This window comes from Triturus cristatus, chromosome 6 (genome assembly GCF_964204655.1).
Source record: "Triturus cristatus chromosome 6, aTriCri1.1, whole genome shotgun sequence".
Taxonomy (NCBI): Eukaryota; Metazoa; Chordata; class Amphibia; order Caudata; family Salamandridae; genus Triturus; species Triturus cristatus.
In genome coordinates this window covers 815,702,328-815,726,630 of record NC_140589.1, presented here as the reverse complement: position 1 = coordinate 815,726,630, position 24,303 = coordinate 815,702,328, and the positions used below count along the sequence as shown (strand labels likewise).

Here is a 24,303-nt window from a genome sequence, read left to right as displayed (position 1 = left end):
CGAGCCAGAGCCGAGCAAAGGGTCTGGTTTGACACTTCGAGCTTATATACAAGCCAAGCCCTGAAAATAGTTTGCTATGTAAATCATACAACCAACATTACTTAAAACATGATACAGCCCATTAAAGTTAAAAAAATGTGTATTTCTTTAACACGTGGAAGCTTTCACATTAATGCGTCATATTCTTGTACTGCATTGAGAAGTACTTATTAAAAGAAAGACTTTTAAATATGAACCATTAGTGAACAAACAAGGTAAGAAATGTGTCATGTAAACTCTGTACTGGCCCAGATTATTATAGAGCAACATTATTCTCTATTAAATCAATAGGTTTTTGTACAACTGGTATTCTGAACTCATATATGTTCATATGCTTTCTTATGCAATAATGTAAAAAAGGAGTTTGGGTGTGCTTAAATGATTACCTAAGATCACACAATTTAAGCAGAAAAGCCGTGATTTATCCAGATTTTCTGGTTCACTCTGTACAAATTAGCCGCTAAATGGGTATCTATTTCTCTTTCCTTTTATATGTGAGGGCTTTTTCATACCTGTTTGTTCATTTTTCTGCAGTTTTTACACAACTCCAAAGTATTGGATCTGCTTTCCATGAGCACCAGTTACATTACAAAATATTAATTTTTTTTACAGGCACAGGGAGATTAAGTGAAAGCCCAGAATCACAGGATGTTAAGCTGACACCGAGGCTCTATCCTGGTTTGCCAGTTTCAAATATGGTATCTCTGGCTAGAACAGTGCATCCTGGGTACAGCAAGGTTGAAGCCCGAAGCTATACGAAGGCTTGGCTCGTTATGGGCTCGTGTTCCAACAGGACCTCAAGCTGAGCCAGAGCCAGGCCTCTCTGAGGTCTCAGTGGCTCACCTGCCTCTTTTCATTACACAGGTCAAGCCTCTTGTACAGCTCCTCAAACCTCAACCATTTTAGGTTCCCCCGACCCCTTTTAACCACTTAAAGAACTGGTGGAAGATATACCTACACTTCAACAATGTAATACTTATTAAAGATATATGTTAACGATATTAACCGCTTTCAGCTACAGACTGAAAATGAATGCTAAATCATCGTTCACATCCTCACCATAGCATGTGTTTTCGGAGGCAGCTGGTGTAAACTCTTTTACTTTAATCAATGATTTTGCACTCAAATGAGAATATTTATTTCACTTTTTACCAATAGGTATATTCACTTCACATTGATTGCTAAATTATGCGCGTGAGCGCGGGATTCTGCGGTAACATCAGTAATGGACGAGTGAGAGAGAACAAACTGAAAAGGAAACGGAAACGGTAAAAAAAAAACAAGAAGCAACATTCACCACAAAGAATACAAATTTAAAAACAATCAGGATTTTATTCCCATCTAAATGCGAAAAACATTTTACAGGGTCATAAAATCAACGAATCTGGGCGGACAACTCCGTTCCGCTCACGGAATGTGCGGAGATGTGCCCTTCCGCCTTCCGCGATAATAGGTGGAGAAACAGGGCAAATCTCCGCACACTTGGGCATAACGAAAGTTGGCCGCCCGCCTTCCGCCCGAGGAATGCGCATGCATGGGATCCCGCACATGCGCAGTTTCCAGAAGAAGACGCGCTGGAGGAGGATGGAAGCCCGTGAACGCCGCCGATAAGGCAAGGTTATTTAAAAATTGCTTTCTTAATGTATTTAATACTGCAGGCGGGAGGCAGGCGGGAGGCAGGCGGGAGGCGGGATATGCGTAACGGAACTATGCGGAGAGTGCGGAGATTGGTTCCATCTCCGTGCCTCTCCGCGTAGGTCCCTTACGCACATTACGCCCACCACTACGAGTCACTCAACTAAATCAACAGTTCTAAAAGCGTCAATGACCTTAGCGGGCATCAGGGCGCTCCTGCCAGGCATTAAAGCTCTACTTACATTCACCAAAGCTCTTCAGTTAAGATCAGATATGAAACAAGGTGCCATGAATTACAAGCATATATACCTCAGAACATCTCACAGTTCCGATTTAAGGAGCGTCCTGTTTTTTTATTGTTCACTGGCCTAGTCAACACTTGCTCATTCACAAGTTCTGAGATCAATTCTCTCCTATTTATCTTCCTACTTTATGTAACATAAAATCGTTTTTCATTTGTACTCTTTGCAGTTTTATATGGCGCGACCTTGACCCAGGGGCATAAGAGGCTTTATATGACCTTCAGATTACATTAAAAATAAAGAGAGATTTTTTTGAGGCACAGCTCAAGTGATTTGCCCTGAATTACAAGATGTTGCCCGATGCCAGGGCTCCAACCTGATTCTCTAGTTCCAATTTTGACAGCTCTGACCTTTAGGCCACATCTCTTCCTGGCATGCAGAATAAGATTGGCAGTAGGTTACTGAAGCTTGCCTGTATTAATACAAACCCCGCGCTGATGAACGACAATGCGTAGAAGTGCTTCACTTCCTACTGCTGCACTACAGAAATGCACTTATTAACATTAAAAAAGCATTGTCAAAGCCATGTAAGCAAGATTCCCTAACAGATGTAGAACAGCAGTGAACGATCCCCTAAAAGAACAAGCAGGGCCAGTTCTAGGGTGATGCGACTGGTGCAGCCGTATCTTGGGGGACGCTGTGTTAATAAATGACACAAATTTAAAAAACACCTGCTGCTGAGTTCCTTATGTGTCTAGCAGTTTTCAGGCAATAATAAAAATATAAAGATAACTGGTGATTAATGTTCCTGATGGAAAAAGGCAGCTTGACTCATGATAAAGTAGTGTAGAGGGTTAATATCTTTGCTGTAAAGAACGTAGGGGCATATTATCAAGAGAATTATCGCCGCTTTAGCTGCCATTTTTGGCCGAAAAGCGGCGATAATTCGATCGCAGTATCAACAAGGGCATGCTAACGCGTGTTTCCTTGAGTGAGATGCCCTTTAAACTCCACTTTGCATGTCAGTGATGAATATCGCTAATGACATGCAAAGTTGGCGTTCCCTTACATTTTTCCCTTGAAATCTGCACTGACTTAGCAGCACAATATTATCAAGCTTCAAGCAAACCCGCGATGCGATAAAATAAACCGCGCTAACCGCGGTTATCGCGGGTTTGTAACGCCTGGTCAGAAACTGACTTAGCCATACTTTTAATGGCAGGTGGATTGTACGACTGAGGCAACGGGGCATATCATCAAGGAAACACACTAAATAACGTATTTCCCGCTTAGCGCGATTCTGTTTCAAGCCTTTATCGTAGGAATTAATCGCTGTGGAGATATGCCTTGATAATAATGCGCTATCTCAGCGATTAAATCCGGTGATACGTGGCGTTAACAGAATCGCGCTAAGCGGGAAATGCGATATTTAGCGCGCTTCCTTTATAATATGCCCCTTAAGTACTAATTAACCCTAAAAAGGGGGTATACCGCCTGCCTTAGATGAATAAGAGCGAATAAGTCTCACTATAACTCAAGAAACTAAGGGGCATATTAGCAAGACAGGCGATAAAATTATCGCCGTTTTAGCGGCAGGAAACTGCAGCTAAAATGGCGATAATGGGCTTGCTAATATGCGTTATAGAATTTCAATAGAAGCCCAGGTTAGATGTCCTGCCCATCTAACCTGGGCTTCTATTGGAATTCTATAACACATATTAGCAAACCCATTATCGCCGTTTTAGCAGCAGTTTCCTGCCGCTAAAACGGCGATAATTTTATCGCTGGTCTTGCTAATATGCCCCTAAATTTCACAAGGGATAGAGATTGACAACATTAAACATCAGTAACCACATATCTTTGTTTGATTTTTTTATAGATATTTATTCACTCATGTAGAAAAAGGTTTATTTTTGTATATGTATTTTTTTTACATCCTGTGCACATAATACATAAATATCAAAATATATTTTCTTTGAAGATAATAATAAGTGCAATTTTACCCTGTACAGCCCATCATAAATTCTTAAAAGAAACACTCACATCAACCTAGTTCACTCAATCAGTACAGCAATCATACTCATTCAACTAACATCCTCAAGATACAAACAGGCAAAAATAATAAGCGTGGACAAGAACAAGCGAAGAAACTAGAAATTGAAATCCTAAATAAATCTATTTGTGAGCGGGTTATTTACTATTCTAGAGAAACCTGTCTGTATATCATAGGATCAGTAACATTCGTCTTGTATCACATGTTCCCAATTTATAACACATCTTCGTTGTACAAGGAAAATCTCCTTATTGTGTTTACAAAAAATATTAACACTCTGTCACGTCATGTGCCGACGCACGTTTCGGTGAAGGCCGAGATGAAGCCAAACCTTCTTCAGGGCACAAATAATTTAATTCTTGACTAAATGTAGCAGTTGGAGATGAAGGGGGAACGAAAAGGCATAATACAAATCCCAACAAGGGTTCTGAAAAATGAAAATATGTCGATATTGTTGCAATCTCGATACAATAGATACACTAGATATATATAGTAAGCAATGCAGTAAGTTCTAATGGGTCATTGAATCCATGACCCCAGGAAGTGCCGATGACCTCCTAAGGGCACCACCAAGATCTAAATATATTATTTTAAAGCCCTCTCAGAGCACTATGGGGCACTCCTTGCAAGGTATGGTGAATAATAAAAGAGTGGTTCTTGCCGCTCAATTAATATTCTTTTTATTATTTTATGTTTTAGTATGTCTAGGTGCCACAATGAGTACCCGGGGCAACCACAACATATGCCAAAGTTGGGGGCTATGTGGGGTGAGCCCGAAGGCCCCTGCATCCCAATCCAGCACCCATACCAGGTGCTGGCAAAGCGGGCAATTTTTATTTAAAGTGGGTGGCCTGTGCCCATCCGGGATGCCCACAACAAATCCCAATGTTGGGGGATGTGGGGGAAGTTCCAAGGTCCCAACAGACCTGCCAACTTCCCAGCCAGCACCCGTTTGGTGCTAGCGGAATCTGGAATTTCTTTTTAAAGTGGCTACCCCGGTGCCCTCCTGGGGCACTCACAACATATGGCAATATTGGGGGTTCTGAGAGAAGCCTCAAGGCCCAGAGGGCACCTGCCGGCACTGGTGCTGGCTGGTGCTGACTCTTTCACTTTGATCCTACCTGAATGGGAGCAGCATTTTTCTCTGCTCCCGCCCGGATGGAAGCGAAGTTGTGTTCCTTACCTGGGAAACTGAGGGCAGGGAATACAGATTATATTCATTTCCCACACTCTCCCGGGCAGAGAACACCAGTGTCCTGTGGATGGGGTTCTCGAGACTCTGCACTAATATCTGTCCCCAGGGGATAGGGTCCCCAGGACCAACCTACTGCCGGAGATGGTGGCCTGAAGCCCCCATACCCCCAAAAAACCATTGGTCCTGGGGTATGGGGTCTCCAAGGCCTTAAAGTGCCTCAGGGAAGGGGGCTGTAAGCCCCCCTACAAAAACCATTGGCCCCAAGGGATGGGATCCCGAGGCCGAAAAAACCTCAGCCTCCTCCAAATGCGCCTCCAAATTTCATAAAAAGCAGCCACCAAGGGATGGGGTCCCCGGGGCCTAAAAAAGGAACCTGGAGGGGAGCAGCACACCAGCTCCCAAGAATAAAAGACCTGCTACCCCCTGGGCCATAGCTCACACTGGAGGGGGAGGTAACTGTTAATTTTTAAAACGGACAGGAGCATATGCTTTTTTTTAATTGGAGCTGTGGATCCACTTATTCACTGCAGATCTGCTGCACCGATAAAAGCAATTTTTGTTTTTCGCTCCCGGAGCCCTGGGACCTCTCTCTCCCCACCAGGCCTAGGGGTGCAGGGTGTTCCTATTCCTCTACCCTATATGTTTTATTCAAACTTTTTTCACAAGACAGGGGACTGAGTCCCTTAGTCCTAAAATGGCTGCTGCCACATATATGTTGATATGGTGGCAGTCAATCAGAACAAACCTTTTGATCTGTTGGATCAGCAGATCCTCCAAGGCGCAATATATGGTTACATTTTGAACCTCAAGTTCTCAAAAACTGCTCAACAGATTTACACCACCAAAGAAAGCACACTTTATGGACCAAGATCTAGCTTTCTGCCAAATTTGGTGAAATTCCGTTCAGCATTTTTTGTGGTATCTCTGTTTAATTTTCCTATGGAAAATTGAATGGGGAAAACATGTTTTTGGACCCCACCCCCTTTTTTCTTAGCCCCCATTTTGATGGAACATCCCCAAAACTTTCCAAAAAAGAGCTGAGATGGATGAAAACATTTTAGGGGAAAGTTTTGTGAGGATTCGGCAAACGGTACCAAAGTTATTAGCAAACCAAGAAATGCTTTTTTCTGTGGAGCATAGGAGCAAGTAAAGATTCTATCCTGATATTCCAAGTGGTTGGAATTAGGCTATATGAAGATATACCCAACCTGACACATTGATTTCAATTGGAAAAGAATACAGTGAACTAGCTAAATACCTTACCTTTGATACACACTTAATTAATTAGGATCTGAATAAGTGTATTTTGGTCAATAATATTGAAGGCCTCTGATGCATTGGAAAGGACAAAGAGATAGGCATCAAACTTGTCCAATATGCTGTGAATGCTTCCATGCTGCTGCCTTTATAGAAGCCATGCTAGTAAGCAGCATGGAGTTCCTCATTCTTGGCAACAAGTTCGTTGTTGGCAATGTTACAGGACAGCTATTTTGATACACATCTCTTTATGACTTTTCCCATCCACGAGATGTTTGACCGGTCAGTTTTGCAAGTTTGTTGGGATCTGCCTGTTTTTTAACCTTTAGTAGCAGTGCTAAAGGAACCAGTTTTATAGAGCCTGGAAAGACACATACAATTCAGGATACATTTCACTACACCACTGGATTCAAGCTAGCCTGGCTGATGAAGGGTGATGCCCAGAAACCGGTCCCAGGATGCTTGTTTCCGGTCCAGGGAGGACCTGGCTTGGCAGTTCGGGCTGGATTGTTCCCAAAAGGAACAGGGTTAAGACTGATTTGCATATGGCTAGGTTCAAACTGGGGTGGTGTGGTGAGCAAAAGAATGATGGATTAAAACCCAGATCTTTGTGACTGGGGGTGAATGCTTGCATTGTCCTGAATTCCGTCCATCACTTGATTCTTTTGCATACATTTATAAGTTGGCACCAAATCTCATTAAAGATGCAGAAGAACCCCTATAAATTGAAGCTTTGCATGTTAATTTCCAGCTGGGCATCTTGTCACTTGGAAAACAGACCATGAACTTGGAGTGCAACTACGGTTCTCTCGGGGGCTCAGTATCTGTCCAGAAGAAACTAGAATCTATTAGGGAAAACAACTGCAGTTCCTGTCCCTGTGCAATCTCCTGCTTGCACAAGAATTTAGCTCTGAACAAGTAATGAGTGCCTTAGTAACAGTTTAAAACATTTTCCACCACCCATTCATTTTGACAGTTGCCTATATTACATCTTACAATAAAGCTATACTTCTTGATACATGTTGGATGTTTGTTTGTGATCCCATTGCGGTATGTTTGTTTCTGGTGTTGGACTATAAAAACTAAAGATACATGATTATTTTGATTTTTAGATGCTCCCTCTTGGGCATTACATTGATTATCTCTGTCGACGAATTAAGTTTTATCGTGTTCCACATCAACATCTGCAGAGTTCAAGGTTTGTACTGTGGCAAACCAGCAAGTAGACTTACTCAAAGTAGGCTTGACCTGTGAATAGCTGTGCCCAGGAGTGGTGGGAGCTCACAGGGAACCAGGGTACCAAGGAATTGGATATCAAATCTCAAATTGCCCACTTCTCTAGTGCTGAGGTTCCTATTCTAAGGTGGAAACAAATATTGGATTTTTTCTTTAAATTATTTCATCAACTCCAAGCCTAAAAGCTAAATGGATGCATTAAAACATATTGTGAGCATTTCCTGAAAGTGAGCAGCCCTGCAGAAACCTTCTTACAGCAGGATCAGTCATCCGGCATCAATCAATACTGCTCATTATGAAACCAACCTCTAATGACTTCAAATCCACATTCTCTACAGTAAGTGTTCATCAGATCAAAAACAAATCCTTCCTTCTGTTGTGTTCTGCTCCACTTCTTTAAACACAGCTCATTAAAGTTCCACAAAGCTGTCTGGTCCTTCTCATTATTTTCAGCATGAAGATAAAAGTTTCCTGCACTCTCAGAGGTGCAATTGATGCTAGAGTGCTGCAGTTTTTACTCATACAAAAAAAGACATTTGCATATTTTATTTTACATATGGCAGCAATTTATTGAATAATTTAGTTTTACGAATAACCGGATAATATGTATCCCGGGAACCTTATTTTCCAATTCTGAGGAATTGTAGCATTATTATGATTAGTCAAAGTATTTTATTAGACATTAAACACGTGCAAGGGTTTCTTCAAGTTAGAATGGTTCAAGTAGCTTAACTAAAGATATTTGAGAACAGAAATGTAGTATTCCTGTTTGTGGTGGCAGTAAAAGTATGTTTGCAAACTGTGGTATTTCCCAAAAGCAGCCTGTCAAGCGCCTCATAAGCCTGCATTGGCACTAGAAAGCATATTGTGCACCAGTGCAAGGAAAAGACATGAATGTGGCGCATGATGTTAAATATGGTGCATTCCTGCCTTTCCCTTTCACACGTTACAACAAACAAATGATGGACGGAATGCTGACAATGCAGACATTCTCCCCCAGTCAAGAGATCTGGGTTAAATCCATCGTTCTTTTGCCCACTACGCCACCCCAGTTTAGACATGGCCATATGCAAATCAGTCTTGACCCTGTGCTTCATGGGAACAGTCCAGCCCGAACTGCCAAGCCATGTCTTCCCTGGACCGGAATCAAGCATCCTAGGACCGGTTTCTGGCTATCAGCCATCATCAGCCAGGATAGCTTGACTCCAGTGGCCCAGTGAGCATGGGTCCCACGTCTGGGAATACCCATCCCACTTGGGGCGAAAAGCGTTACAACAAACAAATGATGGACGGAATGCTGACAATGCAGACATTCTCCCCCAGTCAAGAGATCTGGGTTAAATCCATCGTTCTTTTGCCCACTACGCCACCCCAGTTTAGACATGGCCATATGCAAATCAGTCTTGACCCTGTGCCTCATGGGAACAGTCCAGCCCGAACTGCCAAGCCATGTCTTCCCTGGACCGGAATCAAGCATCCTAGGACCGGTTTCTGGCTATCAGCCGTCATCAGCCAGGATAGCTTGACTCCAGTGGCGCAGTGAGCATGGGTCCCACGTCTGGGAATACCCATCCCACTTGGGGCGAAAAGCGTTACAACAAACAAATGATGGACGGAATGCTGACAATGCAGACATTCTCCCCCAGTCAAGAGATCTGGGTTAAATCCATCGTTCTTTTGCCCACTACGCCACCCCAGTTTAGACATGGCCATATGCAAATCAGTCTTGACCCTGTGCCTCATGGGAACAGTCCAGCCCGAACTGCCAAGCCACGTCTTCCCTGGACCGGAATCAAGCATCCTAGGACCGGTTTCTGGCTATCACCCGTCATCAGCCAGGATAGCTTGACTCCAGTGGCGCAGTGAGCATGGGTCCCACGTCTGGGAATACACACAGCGCAGTAAGGCGGCTTGGTGGCCTTCGTTACGTGATTTTTTGATGTGTGTCCCAAGGTGTATGATTTCACTCACTGGGTGCACTGTTCAAATGGAGCGAGTCTGTTGATATACTGCGCCTCTTCATTAAAAAATAAAGAATACAAATTATGCAATTACCGAAAATCAAACATTTTTTACCATGTCTAAGTTCTTTAAATAACGGTTACTATTATTAACCAGGGTAATGGTGTTCAATTTGTCAACTTCAGAAGGATGAATTACTGAGCTGAATAAAAAGTCAGATATTCCTGCAGACGTCCTACTCGACTTGAAGAGATTTGAAAAGAATTTTTCATGTGAAGTCGTTCATTCCCCTGTTGTACCCTATACAAAGGTATTTGAGACACTCTCAACACTTTCTAGAACAGTTGTCTGGTTAATTCAGGCTCCGATTTACAGGTACAGAGAAGTGTGGGAAAGGCTTTGTCCACAAAGTTGAAACTTTGTGGGTGTTCATACCACTCTTCGACATTTTCCTAATAACACCTAATTTCCCACCCACATATAGCATTTGCACTAGGGCGCAGCTTATAGTGGGGTGTTTGGGGTTTTACACTCCCCTAATGTATTTGTGGGTGTTCACACCACTCTTTCGACATTTTCCTATTAACATCTAATTTCCCACCCACATATAGCATTTGCACAAGGGCGTAGCTTATAGTGGGGTGTTTGGGGTTTTACACTGCCCTAATGTATTTTCTGATTAACAGGTGGGGGACAGGTGCTTTCAGTCGGGTACGGTGAGGTGTCTTCGGATCTCACCAGCCGAAACAGAAAAAATGCACACACACACTCTCTCCCTTTCTCTGTTTTGAAAGTCTACAAATATATTGGTAAGTTTTCAAAATACTCTGGGCTGGATTCACAAACGTAATCTGAGACAAAATCCTAACTTTACGACTTTTGGTATTCACAAAGTGCATTTCGGAGTAGTAAAGTTAGGAATCTTCACTTTACTACTCCTAAATGCCCTTTGTGAGTACCGAAAGTCGCAAAGTTAGGATTTTGTCTCAGTTAAACCTAAGTTTTAGTCTTAAGTTTACCAAAATTTAAGCATAACTGAGACAAAATCCTAACTTTACGACTTTTGGTATTCACAAAGGGCATTTAGGAGTAGTAAAGTTAGGAACTTTACTACTCCTAAATTCCCTTTGTAAATACCCAAAGTCGTAAAGTTAGGATTTTGTCTCAGATTACTTTTGTGAATCAGGCCCTCTGTTTTCCCTCACTTTCTTTTCCTATCAATCTGCATTCCTCTCCCTTTCCACTGCCCCTTAAGCCCTTTTCATGCGCCCCGGCTCCGTATAATGTATTTTACAATATACCCCAGCGTGATTGTTGGAAAATATGAATCTCACACTCCCTCAATCTAACTGACCAAGCCACGGCCCTGCATTTGCATATTCATATTAAATTTGCTCTGTGGATTAACACAGATATTCTGCATGACAAGTGCACACGTAATTCCAAGGCCTCATTTTGAAAGAAATAAACAAACCCGCACTGACAGTTTACAGCATTACGTGGATGTAGATTTACTCATCATTTCACAAACTCTTCCAGTTTATGCATTTAAGCCTGCGACAGTCTCATTTTTCCGGGCATAAACCTAGAAAACGGAAAAAAAAATCTATTTCTTATCGTGACAACGTACACACCTACGAAACACAAATATATATACACTAGCTATTTTTTTTGTTTTCCACTGGAGAAACATTTTACCTTTCTTGTCACCCCTAACAATTTTAGTAGGAGGTCCTCTCCCCAGTGGCATAAATCCGATACTATTCTGGGTGGAAAAGGGTTAGAAAGTGATGCAGATACTCACAAATGTTGGTGTTTGTACAAACGTCTTTTTCTGGAATACCTACTCCAGGTACAGGAGTAGATTTATTCTCATGGACACCTTTGTGTGAGTAAATCTTTTTATGAGTACCACAACCAAGGCGTATATTCACAAGAACATGGAAAAATAACCCTGTGTCAACGTGGAATTCACAACAAGGCAGTACCATGCGACAGTCTTCCGAAACCGCAGACAATGTCCGCGATACAACCACCTCGATGGAGATAAAAACACAAACCACAACACAAAAAAACCTGTGAGGGGCCAAAGCGTGATGAGAAAATCAGCGATAAGCAGCGCCAGGCCTGCAACACACACCTGGCAGGCGGGAAAAATCACCATAAAAGTAGAAAAAACACCCAAACACAAACTGACCAACACCCAAGCACCATGGAGGCAACCGGAGCAGGTGCAGAGGATGAGCGCAACCCCACAAGCACCCCGGACGACCAGCCCGGGACCTCAGGGACAGGGAAGGGCAAGGACAAGGAGAAGAGGAAGATGAAGGTCAGTCGGCAGGAGAACAGGATCCTAGTCACGGAGGTGATGGAACACCGTCAACAACTGTTCATTACCTCCAACATGTCATTGGGCACCAAAACTGGAATATGACGGGACATTGTGGACAAGGCGAATGCCGTCAGAGAGCACAAGAGGACAATGGACGAGGTCAAGAAGCGATGGAGTGACATCAAGCGAAAGACCAAGGAGAAACTCGCAGCCAACCAGAAGGCAGCGATGCAGTCTGGAGGTGGGGGCGCAGCGCCACAGCTCGTGCTGGATGACATGGAGGAGATGGTGTTGACAGTCATCAGTGTGGATACTATGGCTGGAGTCGGGGAACCGGACACTGCTCGACAGGACACAACACAACCGCAGCAGGGTGAGTGACCACCAGGTACTGGGGGGACGGGTGGAGATGGCCACGATGGCACACATGCACAATCAAGCAGAGCACAGTGCCGACCCTCAATGACTCTGGGTCATCGCCCAGATCTATAGACTTTCACAATGTACAATGCCATTCTGTCTGAATGTCAACATGTACCATGCGGCTACATACATGTGGACACATTGCAATACACCATCTCCCCTTCACATTGCAGGGACACCGTCAACACCCCCTGCAGAGCAGTCCCAGCCACTCTTCACTGATGATGAGGAGGACAACCCCAGCATCGACGCACAAGCCTTCCTAGATCTCATTGACATAATCCGCGACTCACCTCCAGGATCAGGGCTGCCCAGCTGCATCGAGGAGACCCCACCCACCACCCAAACCACCCAGCAGGAAGCACCCACGGCCCGGCAGTCTCCCAAGACCCCCAGGAACAACACACGGCCTTCCAACGCCGTGTGCTGGAGGGCCAGAGGGAGATGGCTGAGCAGGTGCGGGTGGGGTTCGACCTCATGGCTACCAAACTGGACGCCATCCATGGGTGTCTAGGCCCGCTCCATGGTCTCCAACGAGCCCTGACTGACATTGTTGGAGTCATGACGCAGAGAGAAGAACACCTGTCCGCTCAGAGGGGCTCTAGCGATACCAGCCGTGAGCTGGCACACATGCGTAGGCTCATGGAGAACATGGTGCAGATGGAGGCGGAAAGGATGGCAGCCACCGCTGCACACCAGTGAAATGTAGCTGGGATCTACCATGCCCTGCAGATCATCATGGCATTGCTGCCGAAAGGCGTAGCGATGATGAATGCTGCTGCCCCCACATCATCCACATCTCTGCCCCCTGGTGTGCCATTGCCTCAAAGTGCAGCAGACATATCACTCCGGCACCTGATGTGTCAGTGGCACACAGTGCCTCTGCCGGTACTGCAACACCCACAGGAGGGGCAGAGCACACATCCGGGGACGAGGACGTGGATGGGTTTGTGATCAGGAGGCACTAGCATTCATTTCCGCCACCTGGCCTGTTTCTGCTTGGTGCCGCACATGGCCCCATGACCTTCCACTGACCCCCGATACACTCTGATACACTCACCTTGGACAGCAACATGGACTGCCATATCCTGTTTGATGACCAATGACACGGCAACCAGACTACAGACTGTACCCTTCCTCTTCCGCAGTACTTGTCATCCCCGGATGGACTCTGGCTTGCCCTCCAAGGGCCCATATTGTGTAGTGTGCTTGGCATTGGCCTTTACCGTTCCAGCTGCAAAACTGCACTGGATGTGCAATAAACATCCAGTAACGCACTGCTGTGTTATGTCCAGTGCTTAATTTGTAAAATATGAAGTGCAGGTGCTCAATTTCCCCCCGGAGGGCACACCCGCTTTATTGGTTCCACCCACTTCCACCAGTGGCTCCACCCACTTACTCTAGTTGCTCCACTCCAGTGCTTAATTTGTGAAAACCATAAGTGCCAGGGTCCTTTTCGGGAGCTTACAACAGCTTGCACCACCCATTGCCCCTACAGAGCTGTCAATGACAGTACCAACACAACTACATACCATCTCACACATAAAAATGATACAATTCTGACTATTTTTATGTATTTTGACTTAAACACAGTTGTTGTGGGCAATATTTTACAGGCATGGTTGGGATTTTAATTTGAAGGTAAATAAAAACTAAGAAAAAAAAGAGAGAAAGAGAAAGAAAAAAAACTACTGAGGAAGTCATCCAAAACAGGCATTTTCCCTTTTGTAACAAACTTTAAAAAAAAAAATCCAAGAATAATACAATTCAAATCTGTTTTAGACCGGTCTCACCTATCCATAAATAATTAGTAATGCAAATAAAGATAGAACAGACTTGTTAAAAAGGTGATACAGAGGACCTTCCAGAATCACAAATTAAGATCAAGTAAAGGAATATTTATTTCACTGGGTAAGGGGCAGCGCTTGCCTCAGAAATAGCAAGAGAGGGGCAGAATAGGGAGGAAGAAGGGGGGAGAGATGATTGGAAAAGGACAACGAAGAATAGAGCACCTGCAAGAGCGAGAAATTCGAATAGAAGTGGAGCGAGGTGCAAAATAGGAATGAGAGAAATTAAGCAACATTGCCATTAGGATGCGCCGACAGGCCCCAGAAATTCTTGAGGCCCCTGCGCTTAACGTTTTACAAGATAAGCATTGTGCATAATGCACCTCAATCATGTCCAGCAGCAAAACATGACACCCATGTGCAGGTTCTCTGCTAATGCACCTCAACAGTAAGCTTGCTTTACTCTGATATCAAAAGCATAGAACTCCCACTGTTAATGCAGGGCAGACTAGAATAGTAAAGAAACACAAGAATTATGTGAAATCCACCACAAACACCACCCGCCCAGTATAGCAGCATTACACTTTTTTGATCTAATGAAAAGCATCCCGTTCCATCCCAAATTCAGCCTTCACCCATACATGCAAGGGCTTGGGAGGGGGGGGAGGGGGGGCAGATATATGGCAACTCTACACGGGCCTCCCAATGAATTTTTGTGAGATACAAGACAGTAGCGTAGCCAGTGTGTCGAAGGCCCTAGTGCAAGGAAGGAAACAGGCCCATAACTGCTATTCAAATTTTAAAATGCATCATTAAAGTGCAGTGGCCCCTTGCGCCTCTGGGCCCGCTGCACCAATGGAAGCTACGCCCCTGAAATGGGATTCTCAGGGCCCCTTTGTCACATTTTGAGAGAGAACCTGACTTTTACACAACCCATCGCAAACACAACTCATGTCCCCCGCCGTAATGAGGAGCGTTTTGTTGAAAATGAAAGAAACCACAAAGGCCAGTCTCCTTACCTTCACGGAGTCTCCAGAGACCACCTCCATGGCTGAGGCTGACACCGGCGAGGGGAGAAAAACCAACTAAACCAGGAGAATAAGTACCCGCAGGCAGGTAACCCTGGGCATTCTCAAAGACAGACAGCTGGAGCCAAAGAGAGACGAGGCTAGCGCTGCGAAACCAAGAGCACTGAAAGTCTCGGACTGTCTGGGATTCAGGTGAAAGTGGCAGAGAGGGTTCAGGGGGAGCAGGCTGGGAGCCACAGCCACTGTATTATTTATTTTCAATTGTTCTTATAGGAGATGCTGCTACCTCTACATAGCTGCCAAGGTTTCAGATTGCTTATGTGTGACATGTTCATAATTTCAGTGTGCTTATGAGTGACATTCAACGACCATGAGGGACACTTTCTCACAAGCAAAATCAAGCAATAAAGACAAGGGAAACACATATCAGAAATGACACCCATTTGAGCAACACAAAACTAAGTATATCTTAAAACTGCTGCAAATCACCAGAAACGGAAGGGCACTAACCTAGGGCCCGATTAACAAAGCTAACTTAAGACAAAATCCTAAACTTACTACCATTTTGGTATTCACAGAAGGCACTTACTCATTTTGGTATTCACAGAAGGCACTTACTCATTTCGGTATTCACAGAAGTTAGGAGTCCTAACTTTAGGACTCCTAAATGCCTTCTGTGAGTACCGAAAGTCTTAAAATTAGGATTTTTCTCAGTTTAGTAGTAGTATAGTTAGGACTCTTAACTTTAGGACTCCTAAATGCCTTCTGTGAAAACCGAAAGTCTTAAAATTAGGATTTTTCTCAATTTAGTAGTAGTAAAGTTAGGACTCCTAACTTTAGGACTCCTAAATGCCTTCTGTGAATACCGAAAGCCTTAAAATTAGGATTTTTCTCAGTTTAGTAGTAGTATAGTTAGGACTCTTAACTTTAGGACTCCTAAATGCCTTCTGTGAATACCGAAAGCCTTAAAATTAGGATTTTTCTCAGTTTAGTAGTAGTAAAGTTAGGAGTCCTAACTTTAGGACTCCTAAACTGAGAAAAATCCTAACTTTAAGACTTTCGTTATTCACAGAATGCATTTAGGAGTCCTAAACTTAGGACTCCTGACTTCTGTGAATACCGAAGTTAGTAAGTGTCTTCTGTGAATACCAAAATGAGTAAGTGCCTTCTGTGAATACGAAAATGGTAGTAAGTTTAGGATTTTGTCTTAAGTTAGTTCTGTGAATCGGGCCCCTAGTGTCTAGTTTACTTGTGCTCATGACGTGTTAAAAGTAAATTAAATAAGGATTGGAGAAGGTACCGGTGACACTTATTCCTCTGTAGCGAGCAGCACATGACTGGACAGACAAACTATTCAAACACTGCAGTGAGTGTGTTTAATTCTGATATCACCGTGACCATCATAGCTGCCAGGATTTTTAGACTGCTTATATGGGACATTTTGGTGGTTTCAGTGGGTGTCTAGGTGGCATTCACTATGTAACGAGTGACACTTTCTTGCAAGTAAATCTAAGCAGTAACTAGTATTTTTGTGATCCTCTGAATTTTCATTATGCACAGCAAAAACCCAGCTTCTGTAGTGAACAAGCCCAGACAAATCGAAAACCTTGCAATAGAAACAACTCCTCAACGTTTCCCAGATGACAAGTGCATGAAGATGTGCCCCTACATTAGCTGTACCTGAAATAGCCTTCTCGTAAAATGCACCTAAGTTACATATTTTCCTCACTAGAAAAACTCAGAAGTTCCTGCCACATTGAAATAAATAAAGGGTACTGCTGAAAACAAAACTGCCCACCCGACGACCTACCAGCTAAGAGACGCCAGCGGAGATCTCAGCTGCTACGAATCAATAAAGATTAAAAACCATCTGATGTTAGATAAAAAGCTCATCAATCGATCCTAATAACACAACCAAAGTACCACAATCAACACCCTATCAACCATGCACCCAAAGGCACCCAGAAACCTCCTTGTTAGTATAAGCGCTATATCATCGACTAACACGAAGTGGCACCTGTGTACTCAACACTTCAAAAGTGGCTCAATCCTATAATTTGGAACGTGCTACATAAATACTAACACAGTACTTAAAAAAAAATCCATATTAATATCTGCTCCACGTGTTACCTCTTTAATAGGTCGAAATCATGCCTGCACTACCAGTGCAAAGCTGCCCTCTTCAGTTTTAATGTTACCAACTCTACTGGGCCTCCCTCGGACCCCACTTTCGTAATCATATGATGCTGCTCAGAGCATCACTACAGGCCTCTCTGTCCCAGATGGGACCCGGCCCGATTCTAAATGGAATGTGAGGCCCCAACTACACTCTTCTCACTGCCACTTGTGCCTAGAGTTGGCAGGTGACGCAGCAGAAAAACAAATGAAAAGAGATTGCTTGTCTTTGCCTAGTCACTGGGCAGGCCCCAACCCTGCTGGAATCAATCAGGAGGGCATCCGTATTCCAGAGCCCCTCTCTGTCCACGTGGGACCCGGCCCTACAGGAAGGGTGTGCGAGGCCCAAACATGAAGTTGCAGACCGATCCAGGCATCTCAGCTGCTGAAGTGTGAGAGTCTCAGCTGACTCGCACCATTTATTAATTTCACAAGCTGACTGAGACCTGCGCAGTAATCTCACATACAAAGTTGTCAGCTAATACTGTGAGAAAATAGCTTTTAAACACCCCCGGATCTTTTGAGATATAAACCAAAAAGATATTAAAGGGGACCAGAAAAACACACAGTTGTTCCGAGCCCGGGCCACGGCCTCTCCAGGGCAGAACTTGTGAGATACAGCAAGTTCTGTAACACGGCGGCCCCACTGACTGCAGGCAGCTGCCCAAAGGAAATATTTGCAGTTTGTGTGTAATATACAAATAATTTAAAACACATACTCACTCGGTGGCTGCACTGCACCCCTCTGTCTCACTTACTGCAACTTCACAACAGGTTTCTTCCTTGCATTCTGCTATTCATGCGGACCGCAAATCAGCAAGCACAAAGCCGCGCCTTCCTCAATACTTTCTTCCCGTCAGCAGGAAGTGACGTCCCCTGCGACGCAATTAGCAACAACCTGTCCGATCATTAGATACTACCATGAATCTCATGACGGCAGGCTGCCATTCAGCCACCAGCCACGCTATGGGGAATCTGATCTGACTGAATACATGGTACATCTGGCATGTAGTTCAGGTATTACTTTAGCTCTAGAAAAGAAAATACCCGTCTATTAAAGTGGCGTCATGACCATGACAGGGGCAGGTAGCGCGAAGCGGAGAGGCGGGCGGAAGTTAGAGAGTGGGGGGAGGTGCTTGCTCGAGAAGGCTGAGTCTGCCCTGGGGCCGTGGTGTTTTTGAAGCAGGAAGGACGTGTTTACAGCTGGGGAGAATGATTTTCAATCATCAGCCCTTACGTAGGAGCAGGGGCAGGCACTCTCCGCTGTGTGATCTCAGGCAGTCCATTCCCAGAGAGGCCGAAATGGGCCTCGTAATAAAGCATGCTGCATTCAATGTGAAATATTTTACGACGTTTACCGGGAAGACCCGTGTGAACTTAAGTGAGTCAATGTCGAGTCTAGACCCGGCCCTGAGAAATAAGTGCCGGTGCTAAGCACCGGAAAGCACCGGCACAAATTAAGCACTGGTTATGTCTTTCATCATTCATGTATGAATTTGTGGATGAATGTAGGGTGTTATGTTTAAACAGAGAGAGACCCCATGTCAGCAACCAAGGGAGTAGAGTACTATCAGTACAAAAAACAAATTATCCCTTGATTCACTCAATCAACAGGAACCCCCTATCAATAGTGGAATTCTTAATTCATATAAAACACATATATAAACTCAAAAAAGATCTCACTCAAAATCCCTGAAACACTCAAACAATGATACTACTATAACATGCAGTGCAAACAAGTCAATTTATTTCTTTAGTACATGTGAATAGTATTAAAACACAAATATTATAAAAACACCTATAATAAAACACAATGCATCATTTCAGCATAATTAAAAACAATACAATTCATCAAATCAGGACATAACATAACATCTTATGACACTTTTACCACAGAGAAACCTAAAAAATAGGGAGGATGAACAATGATAGACAGTATGCTTTGTCTTTTGACTCAACAATTCCCTGGGAATAATTTTAGCAAGATTAGCCTGGATACATATACTATATTTTGTATCTACAGGTCCAACTTGTCCTCGGGATAATGTATAGAAATGCGTCGACGCGTTTCAATGGGTATCTGGTTGGTCCATCTTTATCAAGACAGTCATTATGTTCACTTTTCTTTGTGGTATATTTGATCGTTATACCCTGTACAAACAAGTGTATAAAGAAATATGTATTTAAAAACCTTAATATAATTCTACTATACATGAAATTTACAATGACATTCTACTAACACAACTCATAATTCTATGATTCGTTTTATACATGCTCACATGTGTTACGGCTCAATTTAATTTCCTTATACAATATGGCCATGTTATTTACATCAAATATATTTCTCCAATTATCTACACTGTATAACAACATTTGATAAGGATATTTACAGCTTGTCCCTTCAGAGCATCACATTACTCCTGCTTACAACCTTCTAAAAAGGAAACAGGAAGCGTTTTTTTGCTAAAGCACTTCTTAAGCTACCCCACATTTGTGTACAGTTTCTGGGTCCCAAAAAACTCCACAGTCACCCGCTGTATAACAAATGAATACAACTACGGTATTACACTCTCCCTGCTGCAAATAACCCATTCGTCTGGGGGAATATAGACCACTAATGGCACAATGTGCCTACATTGCTGTTTGCATATCTTCGTCATCAAACTCAATTTGAGAGGTACCTATATAGATCACTAAATTCATTTGTATGCCTCAAAGGCGTTCTCTTTATTCTCACCTGAATGAAAGGAAGTTGATATTTGCACTTATTCATGTACTTCTTTTGCAGACTCGAAGAATGGTCTATTTACTGGACCCCCTGATAAATAGAGAGTATTTTTTTGATTACTATTGCTGTACCAGAGGCTGTCTGCCATATAATCTAACTAGAGGATGTCTGCCATATAATCTAACTAAACACACTACAGTACATCTCCTCTAATGTATTTTATGTCATACCTTCTTAAATGGACTTGAATAATCCCCGTTTCCCAAATGCCATATATTCTTGAACGGTTCAATCCGGAACCCCAGATTTCTAATTTTGTGTCCATGGGGTCCGCATATGAGGTCCAGGGTAGAGGGGCTTTTAGTACATACACCTCCTCACCTGCCGATGCGCTTACGTAGCGCTCTAAAATAAAAAAACACCCCCATTATATTACACCCATGAATATATGTGCCAGGGAATTCATTTAAATAGGCTATTCGTATGTCTATCCCATCTATTTTATAGGCTTCCTTTCTCACCTTATTAGCACAGGGATTCCCCGTCCTGCCGCGGACACTACAACAGGGACATACACATCAGTCACTTCCATGTCCGGACATGGATTGAACCACGCCCAGAGCCCACTAGTCATTGTTGCAAGCCCAGCGCTGATCTGGCGTATGGCAGGCCAGACCACTCAGCTTATGCTCAGAGGGGGGGCCCTCATTGCTACCCGTCGCAGGCGCACGTGCTGGTGGTGTGCAGGTCACTGGTCTAGTTGTCAGCATGTCACAGCCATTCCCTGAGGGCAGGTTTGCGCACACACACCACACCCATCCGGCACAGGCGTCACAGGACATGTGACTCTGCCAACATAAGGGACCGACGACGTCACATTCCCCTCTGCCGGTGGTGACCGGATGACGGACGCTCCACGGTTCTCAATCATAAAGGGCCCATGAGTTGTTGCGCACAGGGTTAGTGGCACTGAGGCCTTGCGGCCATCATGGGCCTACCACTACATGGCGCTGATTGGGTTTGCACAGGGTTAGTGGCACCCGATGCTTTGTGGCCAGCACAGGCACCCCGCCACGAGACAGTGACTTTGGGTGCACTGAGGTAGGGACACCTTAAGTGCTGAGTGGGTGAGCAGCCTGCGATGATGCCCCGTCCCGGCGGTCCGGACAGCTCACGTTTTGTGTGCCCTGCTGGACCGCAGTGTAGAGGGCAGCACGGGCCTACCGACACGTGGCGTCGCATCTAGGATCCCAGAGTTAGTGGCACCTACTGGACTGAGTGGGTGTGCAGCCAGCGATGAGGCCGGGTACAGTGGTATGTCCTCTGCCATGGAGTAATCAAGACCCAGCACCAAACGTGAGACCTGGTGGCCTGCAGAGCGAGGTTGCATGGTGTGGAGGGTGCCATGTCCGCGGGCCCCGGGCTTGTGGCCTGCAGCGGCACATGGTGGGACCTCTTGTCTGCACGCCGGTGGTGGAAGGAGAGCAGTGAGGGCTGGGTGTGCATGGGCGGGCATGCTCTGATGGGCGGCGCGAGGGGCTGGGGTGCCTCTGCCTGGGTGTGCATGGTCGGGCAGGCGATGTTGGCTTGTGCAATTGTGTGTACTGTGCCAATCATGTATCTGGACTCTGTTTCAGATGATGGGTCTGTCTCAGATGTGTGACCTGGTAAACTGCAATACATACCGGCAAGTGGTTGGAGACACACCGGTGGCAGCAGGTGAGCAGTGTGGCCTGGGTGCGCAGGGGCGGCTCTCTCTCTCACTCTCCCCCTCTCTTCTCCTCTCTCTCTCTCTCAACCTCTCTTCTTGTCTCTCTCTCCCCCCTCTCTTCTTCTCTCTCTCCTTCACTCTCTCTCTGTCCTTTGATGTGCGCAGGACACACTTTCTCATCATGATTTTTGTCTTGCAGGCTGTGACCTATGGATTGTCCCTAGGGAAGCCACCATGTGTTTTCATTTCAGTTCAGTGTTCATGTTAATAAAGTTTCATTTGTTATTTCGAAAGTGAATGTGTTATGCTCATTTTTGTGACGACACATGCATGTCACCAGTTGTCATTGTGCGACATCATGCAGAATATTTTGTACATGTTTAGGTGTAGCTGATGTGGCATGTCTTTGGTCAGGGGGGTGCCGGGGAGGGGGGTCCTGGGGGTGGTGACATCAGGTGTTGTTGCCCTTGCGGCCCTCCGGGCTGTATGTTCAGTTGCCCGGGTGCATCTGTTGTTCTTCAGGTGTGGCTGTGAGCTGGGCTCCCTTTTGTGGTGAGGGCTACCGTCCAACTTTGCACCAGGTTAGAGCAAGTGTTATTTTTCTGCTGCTAACGCACCTTATTGCCTGTTTTGTGCTCTTATCGCAGATCTGGCTGAATGTTGAGAATGTAGTGGAGTGGTGTTGTCACAGATTTTGGCACAGGAATGCTTACTCTGCATCTCATTAGCGATAGTTGCGGTGGTCATCTGTGGTGATGTTTTTTACGGCTGCTATCACGGGTAAACTGGTGCTGTGGGATGTTAACACCAGCTTGTGATTGGGGCGATAAGTTTATCGCAACTTTGGCTGCGATAAAGTGCTGTTTGGCGATAGATCCTTGTGAATATCTCCCCAAGTTTCCTGTATAGGAAAAATGCTCTTTCTCTGTGTGCATTTATGTGTGATTTACCTGTGAATAGAGATTAAAAATCAAGACCTGCCAACCTGAAAAAGTTTATCTGATCTTCTCTTGTGTAAGGGGTATGCAGCAGTCAATGACGGTATCAACTCACCTACTAACCTTCACACTCCTACAAGTGGGACAATTCTAATTATTCCGGCCCCCAAAGCTATAAGAACTGCTTGGGCGGCAGGGAATAGTCACTGTCTGAATTAGACAAACAGCTCCACCAAGTGGGAGACTGTCATAAGTTTTGACAATTAAGTGCTGGTGTTGAGCACCGGAAACCACCAGCATAAATTAAGCACTGGACTATACAGGGATTCAACCACTGGAATAAGATATGTATTATCATTGTAAATTGCTTTTGGAAGCCTGATTTGCCCAGTCGGCTTACATCCACAGTGTGAGTGTGTATATACACAGAAATGTGCAGATTACCCTCTGCAGTTCTCAAAATGGGTATATATGTCGAGAGTTCTCTTATTTTTTCCTGCCTGCAACCACCCCAGTAGTATGTTGGGCATCCAGTGATCAATATTTGCAGTCTGTTTTCTTATATAGCGTGAACTTGACCCGAGGGCATTAGAGCGCTTTACATTACACAAGGTCAAATTCATATATTTTATTCTTTAGGCCCTGGAGATTAAGTGATTTGCCCAGAATGCGGATGCCAGGATTCGAACATGGTTTCCCAGTTCCAAAGCCGGCAGCTCTGGTCAAAACCCAGATCTTATCTTAAGCAATGTTCCATTCCAATAGGTTACAGAAGCTAACATAAGAAGTTATTTTACAGAGTATCTCGTATATCTCAGATTAGATATGCAAAGTATTACACGGCCTTTAAATGCAAATCATAACACTAGTATGATAGAATGAACATTGGCTCAAGTCAGCGAATAGAGGCTGCAACCACAGTAAGCAGCAAAACAATTCCAGGTATTTCACAATTTCATCATGTGTTCAGCCAGGTTGAGATCAGGCACAATACATTTTTTTTATTGATTTGCAAGCTGACACCTCATAGCCACAGAGCACAACCCACCATTACAATATCATTATAATAAAAATCTGACAACTCTTTCTGGGGCTATGCTTTACATGTCAAATAGAGAATTGCAACAAGGGTTCCTAGGGATTCATTTAATCACAGCAATCTCATAAGTGCTCTTATTTATAACTAAAATGGCTACGAAGGCTCAATTCATTTTACAGGCAATCGAAATAAAATTCCATAAGCAGGGGAGTCAAAAGTTGATTAAAAAGACATAAGTTATAGTTACATCAATTTCATAAAATTTTAATTTATGAAATTGACATAGCCAGCATTAGTCTATTAGTCTGTGATTTATTGGGTCTTGCTTATCATCCAAGTGCCAGCCCTGTAAGTCGAAAGCAGCGGCCCCACTGTCACCGAAAGTACCAGCAGCACTAGGGTCGACAGGTCAGCAGCTAAGTGACATGCTGTTGATTTTTAGGTCTCGCCTGAGCAGCGCGCATGCGCTACTCTTCGAGACTTCTTGTAAGGGGGCTTCAAAAAGCTGACCACACGCTTGTGC

General features: G+C 44.3%; 1 protein-coding gene and 1 long non-coding RNA gene across 2 annotated transcripts in view; both read right to left on the bottom strand.

Moving 5' to 3' along the window:
- The window catches only part of PLD5 (phospholipase D family member 5), a 1,783,935-nt gene extending 1,765,480 nt beyond the window's left edge, over window positions 1-18,455 (bottom strand). The window contains exon 1 of the mRNA XM_085611414.1: window positions 18,088-18,455. The gene's annotated coding sequence lies outside the window, so the exon portion shown is untranslated. The remainder of the gene's footprint in view (window positions 1-18,087) is intronic.
- A 634-nt stretch (window positions 18,456-19,089) lies between these two features.
- LOC146817916 (uncharacterized) overlaps window positions 19,090-24,303 on the bottom strand; it is a 66,599-nt gene continuing 61,385 nt past the window's right edge. Inside the window, exon 2 of the long non-coding RNA XR_014962594.1 lies at window positions 19,090-19,515. This is a non-coding gene — a long non-coding RNA (uncharacterized LOC146817916). The remainder of the gene's footprint in view (window positions 19,516-24,303) is intronic.